Below are 14,131 nucleotides of genomic sequence, written 5' to 3' on the forward strand. Positions count from 1 at the left end.
CATGCATATATACCATATCACATGCTACAATATATCGTAAGAATTTGCTAATTAACCATCATGCATCTATCACAAGATAATGCATATACATATGTATACATCACAACAACAATATAACGGATAGAAAACTTGCCTGAGTGCTCCCGGATAGACTTAAGCTTAGAGTGGGTCCGATAACCTATGAACAACAACATAAGTCGGAATTAAACCCCGATCGCTTAAGAAACTAGACTTTAACCATTTAGAGTCCTAACGTTCGGTTTCGCGCTTAACGATTCACTTAAGTCGCTCGAGTACCCTCGGCTCCACTATTTTTAATAAATTTACCATTAAGAATTTTAAAGCGATTCTTTTGCGAGTACCTTACCAACTGCCTAATCCACTTTACATAAATGTTTCATACCCCAGTTAGTCATTTAAGGTCCTTAACCAAGGTTTTAAAGTAAGGCGAGGGGTAATGGTTCGTTCGCGAAACGCCGTTACTTAAAACGGTCGTTTCTCCTAAACCATACATCGGATTCAAGCGTACCACACATCAAAACGAAGCTCGTAACATGAACTATCTAAACATGGCAATGGTCAAAACCTAAGAGTGAGTTCAAGGGTTCTGATGTTAAGAACAAAAACAGTCTACGGTAAATCGGGCATTACGACGGCTATATTTACGCGATTTCCCAAAAATTTTACTAAACCAATTCAACACCAAACCATCACCAATAAATCCCAATACAACCATATGACAATATCACTCATAAACCACTTTAAACCATTTAAACCAAGCCCAAATCATACCATGAATCATCAAGAACAACTAGTGCTACTCTTAACTTCCAAAATCAACAAAAACACTTAACAACTAAGATCTCAACATGACAAAGCAACTACTACACTTAATCTATCATTCCATCATCATAATCATTTATACCAAACAACTTAATGCTAAGATGATTTAGAGTTATACCTTCCTTGAAGCTTTTAATCAATGAAAGATCCTTGGAATGCCCATGGAAGCCTTGATCTATGCTTAAGCTACCTTGAACTTTCATAAAAATCAAGAAAACCAAAGTTATTTCTTGAAGGTTACTATTCACCATCTTCTTCCTTGATTTATTGGAAGAGATTGTGAAGGAATTTGAAGCTTAAACTCATGTGATAGCTATATCTATGTATAAGGAACCTTAGATAATTACCTCCTGATTTAACAAAGCTTGGATCTTGGTTTTGGATTTTTCTTTCCTTTGAAAATGAAAAAAGCCGAGAGCTTGATGAAGAAATGAGATAGCTTTTTGTTTTTTTTTGGTGAAAATGAAATGTTTTGGCTTGGTTGGTTGTTTTTTTGATTTGTTTTGTTTTGTTTTCTTACCTTTTACCATGGTAACTTTTGTGTGGTTCTAAATCAACCAACAACACACTTGCTTTGGTCATGCTTATGTCACCATGTGATGTCACCCTCCCACCTTTGTCCTCTTCTCATTGGTTTGATGACATCATCCCCACTAATCTCTTTGATTAGCTTCTAATTATTTGGCTAATGACCGCTGATCTGTTATACAGTTCGCTTAACTTTCGTTTTCGTTTATCGTTTGAGGGATCATACCCGGGATCTTATTACTTGGGTTCCCTTAACCTTTCTCAATACATTATATTCCTTTTATGATCCTCTCTTACAATCCTTGAATTTAAATCCTTTTTATCTTGTTACCTTATACTCAATTCTTTCGATATCTTGTGGATTTTCGGGAAAAATCAAAGTGTTCGAATTTGGATTCTGACGATCTTTACATACACTTATATCTCATATTAAGTAATAATAAGATCTCAGAATAACAATAGAAGAACCCCTAAATAGTGTGGCATGAAAAGTTTTCTTATTCAGCAAAATCACTATTCATAAGGGTTTCAAAAATTCCAAAATTTGGGGTTATTACATACACAAACTTCTTCACCAATTCACAAACTCTCAAACACAACTTTTATTCTCTCTAATCAATTTCCATGGCACCCAAGAGATAAAGAACTCAAGTCGATAGCAGTGCCACCAATTCTTCAACTTTGAGTGGTGTGAGGCTTAGGTTTTCTACTCCTGAGGCTGAGGAGGAGTACACGAGGCTTCTTGCGAAGCCTATTGCTAAGGAGAGAGGGTTCCTGCCATTTGGAAATGATGGTAAGCTTTTGGAGATGATCTTGGACATGGGATGGGTTCCTTTTTGCAAAGCACCCGTTGTTGTGCCTATAAGTGTGGTTCACGAGTTCTATATGAACGCCAAGGCCGAGATGAATGGCTTCACTGTGGTGCGGGGGAGGACGGTGGAATATAACGCAGAGGCTATCAGGACCGTGATTGAGCAGCCCGCGAGAGAGATGGGGCAAGATACCTGGAACGATAAGACTCCAGAGGACTTTAATCTGGATCTTATTGTTGCTACTCTGTGCCGGCCCGACACACATTGGAAGATTAAGAGGGGCACAGCCGCCGAATATTCTACGTTCCCGACGTCCAGCATGAACAGGTTTGCCCATGCATGGAACGCTTTTATATGTGCTAATATCATGCCATCTTCGCATGTGCCTGAGGTTACTGTGGAGCGTGCACATCTGCTATGGAGCATTCTGCAGGGTGATTATATAGATTTGGGGATGGTGATATACCAGGGGATTCTGAGGTTCTTGAAGGGGAGGACTACGGGGTCTATTCCGTATGCGTCAGTGGTGACAAAGCTGTGTATGGCAGTTGGTGTGCATTGGCCCGCACATGGGCAGTTGCAGATTCCGAGTGCTCTGATCGATAGCACTACTTTGGCTATAATGCGGGAATGGGATGGAGGCAAGCCCGATCTGAAGAGGCTTGGGTATTCTTTTGACCACCTACCTGGTGGGAGGCCAGCTACTGGTCAGGCGAGCAGGACTGCATGGAGATCTCAGTTAGGAGATGAAGAAGGACCATCGCAGCAGCAGCAGGAGGCAGCAGAAGCGGACATGAGAGCTGATTTGAGTTCTACGCAGTATAGGCGTCTTGCGAGGAGGATGGATGTGATGTATGACATCCATAGTCATTTTGCACAGGATCTCACCCAGGCACTTGGGACTGCATTTAGAGCCACCAGAGTTGACATTCAGTGGCCAGTTTTTGGTGAGGATTATGTGTATCCGCTTCCTGACACACCTGACACTCCACCCCTTGAGGGTGAGGATTCTGATTCGGAGTAGGTATGCCTGATTCCTTACTATTACCTTCACTGAAGACAGTGAATAATTTAAGTTTGGGGGTAGTAGTTGAAGGAATATGTTTGTGTGAGTCTCACATAGTTTGCATATTTTGCTATGTAGTTTTTTTTATTTTGGTAGTTTTATGATATCTTGTTCATGTAGTTTCATGCATTTGCATTATAACATGATCCCTTAGATAATTTTTCTGATTGACTTGCGATATTGATGATAGTGTAGTGATGTCATATTTAGTGATGATTGAGTCTTATTGGATTGATTTGCATGCTAGAGACACTTGTATTTCACTAAGTCATATAGGTTGCTAGAGTGCTAGATCATGATCATGGTTTATTTGATTTGTCGAGGTTTAATCGCTTGTTTATATTTAGAATTTAGGGTATTCTCTGACTAATAAAAGACATGGATATTTAAAAATTAGAGAAATTGGATTTCATTACTAGTTGTGTGGCTAGGTGTCAAATTGTTGTGTATATGTTGTGAACTTGATGATTTCATTAACAAAACACCTTAGTAGATTTAACTTAGTGAAAAATGTAGCAATCAACGGATAAGGAATATAGTCCCGACGGATGACTCAATATAGTCCCGACGGATGATGATTTATTATCCATCGAGTGAGTAGCTTATGTAACAATAAGTCATGTAGAACATTTCTGCAAACAACTTTGTTTAGATTCTGTAGTAGTATAAGTCATGTTGACTTTAATTAGATATACAGAATAGGTTGATTAATTGTACATAAATGATGTCTTATAATTCTGCATAAATGAAATGAAGTCAAGTGCCAAATAGCTACTCGACGGATGATCAACAAAGCTACTCGACGGATGATCAACAAGTCAACCCGACGGATGATCAACAAGTCAACCCGACGGATGATCATGTACCCAACAGATAAACAATTCAATCATCTGTTGACAGTGATAACACAGTCACATGCGTCGAGTGTATGCAAAAGGAATGTGGAAGCCTATTCAACTGGTTTTTGAGAATAAAGAAGCATTGCCATTTCCATGCTATTATGAAGATATTCAAAGATGCTGGAATAGATTAATGAAGTAGCATAGTATTAGACTTGATAGGTTTTGTTTTATTATCTTGTCTTATTACTGTGTAAACTTGGTGATATATAAACCAAGAGTAGCAATTAGAACAACAAGAAGACTAAGCAAGTAAATTCTCAGAGAAACATTTGTAAGTTGTATCCTTAGTATTTCTCTATAAGTTTAGTTGTTCTTATTTGTAAGCAGCTCTGAGCCATTTAAGCTTCACAGAGTTCTCTCGATATATATATATATATATATATATATATATATATATATATATATCTGGTGTATACTTTCTAATCCACCAAAAAGTTTTAAAGACTTGTGTTTTTATTACTTTGTGTTTTGATTCACATTTAATTTGATATTCCGCATTTTGCAAATCAAAACACTGTCATATATATATATATATATATATATATATATATATATCTTAAGTTAGAATATTTTATATTTCTGAAAAAGGTTCAAGAATTCCATTTAACCCCCCTTCTGTAATTCTTGCTGCATTGTTAGAGACTAACACAAATGGCTAGTAGCTGGCTCATATTTTTATGAGTAGTCTATGGCTAACACTTTTGAGATCAAGTCAAGCACAATCCAGATGATACAAAACTCAGTTTAGTTTGGGGGTTCTCCTACAGAAGACCCCAACATGCACATCAGGGATTTCATCAAGATCTGCGACACTTTCAAGTTCAATGATGTGACTGAAGATGATATCAAGCTACGACTCTTCCCATTCTCTCTGAGGGACAAAGCTAAGTGCTGGTTACACTCTCTACCAGCAGGGTCTATCACAACTTGGGAAGATCTTGCTCAAAATTTTCTCACTAAATTCTTCCCCATGGCGAAGACTGCTGCAATCAGGAATGCTCTTACCCCGTTCGCGCAGCAAACTAGAAAATCTCTGTGTGAGGCTTATGATCGATATAAGGAAATGCTAAGGAAGTGCCCACACCATGGCATGCCTGATTGGATGATTATTAACTGCTTCTACAATAGATTGGGTTCTACTTCTAGGCCCATGATTGATGCAGCATCAGGAGGAGCCTTGTGGGCTAAGAGCTACGATGAAGCTTATGAACTTATTGAACTGATAGCTTCTAATGAGTACCATAATCCTTCCCAGAGACTAACTCAAGGGAAAGTAGCAGGAATTCTGGAGTTGGTCACAGTAACTGCTATCGCTGCCCAACTTAAGGCTTTGACAATGAAGGTGGACACTTTGTCTAATTATGGAGTTTATCAAATCACTAGTGTCTGTGAGCTTTGTGCTGGTGCCCATGAGATTTATCAGTGCACAATTTCTAGTAAATCAGCTCAGTTCGTGAGCAACTTTCAGCGATTGCAGCAACCTGTGCCAGCCACCTATCATCCTAACAACCGCAATCATCCTAATTTCAGTTGGAGCAATGCTCAGAATGCGGCTCAACAGCCTTATCAGCAGTATCTAGCTAAGCAGTACAACCCCCCTGGTTTTCAGCAACCACAGTATGCACCAAGACAACAACTTCAGCTGCAACAAGCTAATGAAATATCTGAATTAGAGGAGTTAAAGCTTATTTGTAAGAGTCAAGTTATTTCTATCAAGACCTTGGAAAATCAGATTGGGCAAATTGTCAATGCCTTGATAAATCGTCAACTTGGTATATTGTCTAGTGACACTGAAGTGCCAGGAAAGAAAAAAGCTAAGGAGCAGGTAAAGGCAATCACTTTGAGGTCTGGGAAGGTTGTGAATCCTGAACAAACTCAAGAGTTGACTGAAGAAGCTGGGGCTGAAAAAGAAGCAAAGCAGCAGAATGAAGAAGTGGAACTAAGGAAGACTACTGTTGAGCACACTCTGCCTGAGGGTAATACAGAGGAGAAATAGATCTATCCTCCACCTCCTTTTCCTAAGCGGCTGCAGAAGAAAAAGTTGGACAAGCAATTTGAGAAGTTTCTGGAGGTGTTCAAGAAACTTCATATCAACATACCTTTCGCTGAGGCTCTCGAGCAGATGCCTAGTTATGCAAAGTTTATGAAAGGTATTCTATCTCAGAAGGTGAAGCTAGATGATTTAGAGATTGTCGCTCTCAGGGAGGAATGCAGTGCTGTGCTACAACAGAAGTTGCCTCCAAAGCTTAAAGATCCCGGAAGCTTTACTATTCCTTGTACTATTGGAAAAGTGTTTTTTGATAGATGCTTATGTGACTTGGGAGCTAGCATCAATCTGATGCCCTTGTCAATCTTCAAGCAGTAGGACTTACCTGATCCCAAACCAACTTATAAGACCTTGCAGTTGGCCGACTGTTCTATTACATATCCGTGAGGTATTGTGGAGGATGTCTTGGTCAAGGTTGATAAACTCATCTTCCCGACTGATTTTGTAATTCTTGATTTCGATGAGGATAAGAAGATTTCCATAATCTTGGGAAGGCCTTTCTTGGCAACTGGCCGAACCTTGATCGATGTGCAGAAGGGTGAGCTTACGATGCGAGTGCTGGATCAGGATGTTACTTTAAATGTGTTCAATGCTATAAAATTTCCTACTGATAATGAGGATTGCTTAAAAGTGGAGTTGGTCGATTCAGTGGTCACATCGGAACTTGATCAATTGCTAAGGTCTGTTGCCTTAGAAAAAGCCTTATTGGGGAATTCAGATAGTGAAGGTGACGAAGGTGAAGAACAATTGAAATATGTGAATGCTTCTCCCTGGAAGAGGAAGATTGATATGCCTTTTGAATCTCTTGGAATTGAGGAATTGAACAAAGCTCCTAAACGCCTTAATACTTCTATTGAGGAAGCTCCATCTCTTGAGCTTAAGCCTTTACCTGAACATTTGAGGTATGCATTTTTAGGTGATGCATCTACTCTGCCTGTTATTATTGCATCTCACCTTTCAGGTAGTGATGAGGAAAAGCTTTTGAGGATTCTGAGAGAGTTCAAGTCGGTAATTGGATGGACTATATCAGATATCAAGGGGATCATCCCTTCTTACTATATGCATAAAATTCTGCTAGAGGAAGGTAGGAAGCCTATAGTCGAGCAGCAACGAAGACTTAATCCTGTCATGAAGGAAGTAATGAAGAAGGAAATTCTGAAGTGGCTAGATGCAGGGATCATATATCCTATCTCTGACAGTTCATGGGTAAGCCCGGTTCAATGTGTACCAATGAAAGGTGGAATTACTGTGGTAGCAAATGAGAAGAATGAGCTTATTCCTACACGGACAGTCACGGGGTGGAGAGTCTGCATGGACTATCGGAAGCTGAACAAAGCCACTAGGAAGGACCATTTTCCATTGCCCTTCATTGATCAGATGCTTGACATGTTGGCCGGTCATAAGTATTATTGTCTTCTGGATGGCTATTCGGGTTACAATCAGATTTGTATCGCTCCAGAAGATCAGGAGAAGACTACCTTCACTTGTCCATTTGGTACTTTCGCCTTTACACAAGTTTCTTTTGGTCTATGTGGTGCACCAGCCACATTTCACAGATGTATGATGGCCATCTTTTCTGACATGATTGTCCAGAATGTGGAGGTGTTCATGTACGACTTCTCAGTCTTTGGCGATTCTTTTGATGAATGCTTGCAGAATCTGGGACACGTTCTCAAGAGATATGTTGAGACCAATCTGATTCTCAACTGGGAGAAATGTCATTTTATGTTGCGTCAAGGCATTATTCTCGGGCACAAGGTTTCTAATAAAGGTCTAGACGTGGACAAGGCCAAGGTGGGGGTCATTGAGAATCTTCCTCCACCTATATTTGTCAAGGGGATTCGCAGTTTTCTTGGTCATGTGGGTTTCTACAGGTGTTTCATCAAAGATTTCTCAAAAATTTCAAAGCCTTTCTGTAGTCTGTTAGAGAAAGATGTTCCTTTTAATTTCGATGACAAGTGCCTTGCAGCTTTTGAGACATTGAAGAAGAGTCTAATAATGGCACCTGTCATAACTGCACTTTGAGATGATGTGTGATGCAAGTGACTATGCAGTTGGAGCAGTTCTTGGGCAGAGATAGAACAATATATTTCATGTAGTCTACTACGCTGATAAGAGCCTAAATGGTGCTCAACTGAATTACACTACTACAGAGAAAGGACTTTTGGCTATTATCTACGGTTTAGAGAAATTTCGATCTTATCTACTTGGGATTAAGGTGACAGTTTTCACTAATCACGTGGCCATTCGATATCTCGTCTCAAAGAAGGACTCGAAGCCTAGATTGATTCGATGAGTTCTTTTGCTCCAAGAATTTGAACTAGAGATCAAGGACAGAAAAGGAACTGAAAATCAAGTTGCTGATCATCTTTCGCGTTTAGAGAATCCTAATGTGACTTCATTAGATAAGACATTGATAAATGAGTCTTTTCCCGACGAGCAGCTATTTGGAGTGCAGGAAGAAGAGCCATGGTTTGCAGACATTATGAACTACCTTGTGAGTAATATCATGCCTCCCGATTTATCTTATGCTCAAAGGAAGAAGTTTCTTCATGAAGTGAAGTGGTATATGTGGGATGAGCCGTTTCTTTTTCACCAAAAAGCTGACCAAATCATCAGGAGATGTATTCCTTACAGCGAAACGGGGGAAGGGGATCTTGCGAGATTGCCACTCAACGGCTTATGAAGAAAATTATGGTGGAGAAAAGACAGCAGCTCGTGTTCTTCAAGCAGGTTTCTTTTGGCCTACTTTGTTTAAAGATGCTCATCAGTTTGTTTTGAAATGTGATCGATGTCAACGTGTGGGTAATATGTCTAAAAAGGATGAGATGCCTCTTAATTTGCTTCTCGGGGTTGAGTTCTTCGATTTTTGGGGAATTGACTTCATGGAGCCATTTGTCTCGTCTTGTAACAATCAGTATATCTTGTTGGCAGTAGATTTTGTGTCGTAATGGGTTGAAGTTCAGGCGTTGCCACCGAACGATGCGAAAGTGGTGCTTAATTTTCTTCACAAGCAGATATTCACAAGGTTTGGAACTCCAAGAGTCATATTCAGTGATGAGGGGTCACATTTTTGCAATCGTAAATTCACTGCTATGATGAAAAGGTATAATGTGAATCATCGCATTACTACGGCTTATCATCCGCAGACAAATGGTCAAGCTGAGGTATCTAACAGAGATACCAAGCGCATTTTGGAGAAAGTGGTATGTCCATCAAGGAAGGATTGGTCTTTGAAGCTTGATGAAGCTGTTTGGGCGTATAGAACAACATATAAGACTTCATTGGGAATGTCGTCGTTTCAGTTTGTGTATGGTAAAGGGTGTCATTTGCCTGTGGAACTTGAGCATAAAGCATACCGGGCTTTGAAGAAATTGAATCTGGACTTGGATGCAGCTGGAAAGAAGAGGATGCTGCAGTTAAATGAACTTGACGAGTTTCAACTTCAAGCTTATGAGAACAACAAGATGTATAAGGAGAAAGTCAAGAGGTGGCACGATCGGGGTCTAGTGCTCAAGAAATTTATGCTAGGCAACAAGTTCTTTTAATCAACTCTCATCTCCATCTTTTCCCTAGAAAGTTGAAGTCAAGATGGTCAGGGCCCTTAATAATCAAAACTATGTTTCCACATGGAGTGGTGAAAATTTTTGAGAATGATCCGGGAAGCATTCAAGGTAAATGGTCAACGGTTAAAGCATTATTATGGTGACACGGCAAACCGCGAGTGACGTTTTATTGTCCACTTGATCTCAAGATTCTACGTCGAGCTAGCGACGTAAAAGAAGCGCTTCTTAGGAGGCAACCCAAGTTTGTTGTACATTAGTAAGTAGAGGAAGCAAGAAGAAAAGAGAAAATCACAAAAAATGGAAAAATTCAGGTTTGACTACAAAAGCCTGGCGCGCCCGCGCTGTCCCAGCGCGCGGTCGCCCCATTTACACATAAATACCGCGCACCCGCGCTGTTACAGCGCGCGCCCGCACCGGTTTGGCAGAAGTAGCGCGCGCCCGCGCCGTCCCAGCTCGCGGCCATGCCGTGTCCCAACTTTGGAAAAAAATAAAAGGCAGTTAACGGGGGAAAACGGGAATTTTGTCCCAAAATCAATTCCCAACCGAATTTTACTCCCCCACATCCCATAATTCCCTCTCCAAATCAAACCCATTACTCTCATTATTCCCATAATCAAATTCCACTTCTATTCCATATCTAATTCTCTTTTCACCACCTATATATACATACACCCCATACACAAACTTCTTCACCAATTCACAAACTCTCAAACACAAATTCTCTCTCAAACACAACTCTTATTCTCTCTAATCAATTTCCATGGCACCCAAGAGACAAAGAACTCAAGTCGATAGCAGTGCCACCGATTCTTCAACTTCGAGTGGTGTGAGTCCCAGGTTTTCTACTCCTGAGGCTGAGGAGGAGTAAACGAGGCTTCTTGCGAAGCCTATTGCTAAGAAGAGAGGGATCCTGCCATCTGGAAATGATGGTAAGCTTTTGGAGATGATCTTGGACATGGGCTGGGTTCCTTTTTGCGAAGCACCAGCTGTTGTGCCTATGAGTGTGGTTCACGAGTTCTATACGAATGTCAAGGCTGAGATGAATGGCTTCATTGTGGTGCGGGGGAGGACGGTGGAGGATAGTGCAGAGGCTATCAGGGCCGTGATTGAGCAGCCCGAGATCTCAGTTAGGAGATGAAAAAAGACCATCGCAGCAGCAGCAGGAGGCAGCAGGAGCGGACATGGGAGCTGGTTTGAGTTTGATGCAGTATAGGCGTCTTGCGAGGAGGATGGATGCGATGCACGACATTCATAGTCATTTTGCACAGGATCTCATCCAGGAACTTGGGACTGCATTTAGAGCCACCACAGTTGATATTCAATGGCCAGTTTTTTGTGATGATTCTGTGTATCCGCCTCTTGACACACCTGACACTCCACCACTCGAGGGTGAGGATTCTGATTCGGAGTAGGTATGCCTGATTCCTTACTATCACCTTCACTGAAGACAGTGAATAATTTAAGTTTGGGGATAGTAGTTGAAGGAATATGTTTGTGTGAGTCTCATATAGTTTGCATATTTTGCAATATAGTTTTTTTTATTTTGGTAGTTTTATGATATCTTGTTCATGTAGTTTCATGCATTTGCATTATAACATGATTCCTTAAATAATTTTTCCGATTGACTTGCGATATTGATGCTAGTGTAGTGATGTCATATTTAGTGATGATTGAGTCTTATTGGATTGATTTGCATGCTAGAGACACTTGTATTTTACTATGTCTTATAGGTTGCTAGAGTGCTAGATCATGATCATGGTTTATTTGATTTGTCGAGGTTTAATCACTTGTTTATATTTAGAATTTAGGGTATTCTCTGACTAATAAAAGACATGGATATTTAAAAATTGGAGAAACTGGATTTCATTACTAGTTGTGTGGCTAGGTGTCAAATTGTTGTGTAGATATTGTGAACTTGATGATTTCATTAACAAAACACCTTAGTAGATTTAACTTAGTGAAAAATGTAGCACTCGATAGATAAGGAATATAGTCCCGACGGATGACACAATATAATCCCGACGGGTGATGATTTATTATCCATCGAGTGAGTAGCTTATGTAATAATAAGTCATGTAGCACATTTCTGCAAACACCTTTGTTTAGATTTTGTAGTAGTATAAGTCATGTTGACTTTAATTAGATATGCAGAATAGGTTGATTAATTGTACATAAATGATGTCTTATAATTCTGCATAAATGAAATGAAGTCAAGTGCCAAATAGCTACTCGACGTTTGATCAACAAAGCTACTCGACGGATGATCAACAAGGCAACCCGACGGATGATCATGTACCCAATGAATAAACAATTCAAACATCTGTTGACAGTGATAACACAGTCACATGCATCGAGTGTATGCAAAAGGAATGTCGAAGCCTATTCAACTGGGTTTTTGAGAACAAAGAAGCATTGTCATTTCCATGCTATTATGAAGATATTCAAAGATGCTGGAATAGAGTAATGAAGTAGCATAGTATTAGACTTGATAGGTTTTGTTTTATTATCTTGTCTTATTACTGTGTAATCTTGGTGATATATAAACCAAGAGTAGCAATTAGAACAATAAGAAGACTAAGCAAGTAAATTCCTAGTGAAACATTTGTAAGTTGTATCCTTATTATTTCTCTTTAAGTTTATTTGTTCTTATTTTTAAGCAGCTCTGGCCTATTCAAGCTTCACAGAGTTCTCTCGATATATATATATATATATATATATATATATATATATATATATATATATATATATATATATATATATATATATATATATATATGGTGGATACTTTCTAATCCACCAGAAATTTTAAAGACTTGTGTTTTTATTACTTTGTGTTTTAATTCACATTTAATTTGATATTCCACATTTTGCAAATCAAAACACTATCATATATATATATATATATCTTAAGTTAGAACATTTTATGTTTCTGAAAAAGGTTCAAGAATTCCATTCAACCCCCCTTCTGTAATTCTTGTTGCATTGTTAGAGACTAACACAAATGGCTAGTAGCTGGCTCATATTTTTATGAGTAGTCTAGGGTTGAATGAGATGGAGCGAAACGCACTTATTCAGAAATTGTAAAAAAAAAAGAAAGAAAAAAAAAGAAAAAAAGTGTTATGTATAATTGATCACGAGTGGGCTCTTTAGTACTCGAGTTATTAAGTTCTTAGGGGACTTTGTGCCTAGTGACCTAAGGCTTTTATAGTCTGGGATTAGTGTTATTTGATTAGTGTCATCACCATTGCAGACTAAGGTTAAGAATAACAAGGCTATTGAATGAAGTATTTAATGAAGTTAGAATCCCATGTTTGTCATATATATATCAATTCAGTCAATCTTATTCTCGTAGTTATAATTGCTAGCATAATTCTTAGTTATAAACAATCTCAACTTGTTATAGTCTTAGCATTGGATAATAACCATACATTGTTGCTTAGGTGCATAAATTAAATAGTTAACCAATACAGTCTCTATGGGAACGAACTAGAAAAGATTCTATACTACTTGCAAACTCGTATACTTGCGTGTATTATTAGCGCGTGCTTAGCGACTAACAAGTTTTTGGCGCCGCTGCCGGGGATCGAACCCGGGTCACCCGCGTGACATGCGGGAATACTTACCTTGTGAGTAATATCAAAAACTTGTTAGTCGCTAAACATGCGCTAATAATACATTCAAGTATACGAGTTCGCGAGTAGTATAGAATCTTTTCTAGTTTGTTCCCACAGAGACTGTATTCGTTAACTATTTAATTTATGCACCTAAGCAACAATGTATTGTTATTATCCAATGCTAAGACTATAATAAGTTGAGATTGTTTATAACTAAGAATTATGCTAGCAATTATAACTACGAGAATAAGATTGACTGAATTGATATATATGACAAACATGGGATTCTAACTTCATTAAATACTTCATTCAATAGCCTTATTATTCTTAACCTTAGCATGCAATGGTAATGACACTAATCAAATAACACAAAACTGATAAATGCCAACTTTCGTTGCACGAGTACCATTCTACCAGACATCCATAAAAGATATAGAAGCTGAATAGGCACCAATTATATTGAGACCCTATATGTCTATATAATTTGAAAACATAACGGTTTATGCACAAGTTATCTATCTTGATTACATAGGCAAGTAAGATGGTTAAAATTACCTACGAATCTTGCATAACAAATACATGAGCCTATGCTAGCATGGCATGTTCTAAATCCTTAAATTCACTTTTGCTTCATTAAGAATTAACACACTATCTTATAAGTTCGCGACGTTCATAAGACGAATACGCACAACCAATACTAGGATATCATACAATCACCATATACTAAGGCATCAAACAATTTAACTAAAGAAA

General features: G+C 38.8%; 1 non-coding gene across 1 annotated transcript; it reads right to left on the bottom strand.

The window, feature by feature from the left end:
* Positions 1-5,136: 5,136 nt before the first annotated feature.
* LOC141662724 (small nucleolar RNA R71) lies at positions 5,137-5,243 on the bottom strand. The gene has a single exon (XR_012550823.1). It is a non-coding gene; the product is annotated as a small nucleolar RNA R71 (small nucleolar RNA).
* Between the last annotated feature and the right edge of the window lie 8,888 nt (positions 5,244-14,131).

This window comes from Apium graveolens, chromosome 5, assembly GCF_009905375.1.
Source record: "Apium graveolens cultivar Ventura chromosome 5, ASM990537v1, whole genome shotgun sequence".
Classification (NCBI taxonomy): Eukaryota; Viridiplantae; Streptophyta; class Magnoliopsida; order Apiales; family Apiaceae; genus Apium; species Apium graveolens.